The sequence below is a fragment of the Lolium rigidum genome, chromosome 1 (assembly GCF_022539505.1).
Source record: "Lolium rigidum isolate FL_2022 chromosome 1, APGP_CSIRO_Lrig_0.1, whole genome shotgun sequence".
NCBI lineage: Eukaryota > Viridiplantae > Streptophyta > Magnoliopsida > Poales > Poaceae > Lolium > Lolium rigidum.
In genome coordinates this window covers 290,208,509-290,209,329 of record NC_061508.1, presented here as the reverse complement: position 1 = coordinate 290,209,329, position 821 = coordinate 290,208,509, and positions in this window count along the sequence as shown.

Here is an 821-nt window from a genome sequence, read left to right as displayed (position 1 = left end):
TGCAAACGGACGTGGAGCGGTCGTTTGCGACCGCGTGGTTGAAAAATACGTCTGCACGGCCGGACGCATTGTGATTGGGTTGTTCGCGGAGAAGCAAACGCGGTCCAAATATGTATCTCGGATGCGTCTCTGCGGACACTACGCGGTCGCGCCACGTGACCGCTCACGTTTGGGTGAACGTTTTGCCGGGGCCGCTTGGTAGCGACCCTGGCTCGATGTGTCTTCTCAGCGGCGTCAGTATGCGGCGACAATGCGTCGTTTCGGCAGTTTGCGTCACGTTAATGGCGATGCCTCGCCTGCGCCGAGCGGCTGCCGCCCACCTCTGCCAACTAAGTTAATGGAGATGTCACACGTGCCGCGCCCCTCGGCTACCTCCAGTGTATGTAAAGAGGGGTGCGCACTCTGCTGCCTCATCTCATCTCATGCGCACAAATCCTAGTCGCCGCACAACCTCCACCATAGCGCCACTCCCCACAAGCCCGCGAGAGAATCCATGGCTGGTCGAGGTGGCCGGCGAGTCGGTCGAGGCCGCGGGCGCGGTCGTCGGGCCGCCGTGCTAGATCATCATCACCCCGCCGCTTGCCGTCACCTACGCCGTCGTCGTCTTCGGAGGAGGCGAGGTGCTTCGAGTTCATCCTCCGCATCGACGAGGACCCACTCGACATCAAGAGGTTGTCGCACAAGGTCGCCAAGTTCATCGACGGCGCCGAGCTGGCCGAGTTACAGTTCGGGAGACCAGATGTGGCTTATGCCAATGGCCTGGTGACGTGGGCATTACCCTTCGGGTAACCGATGTTGCCCTATCCTGTATTTCCTAGTTG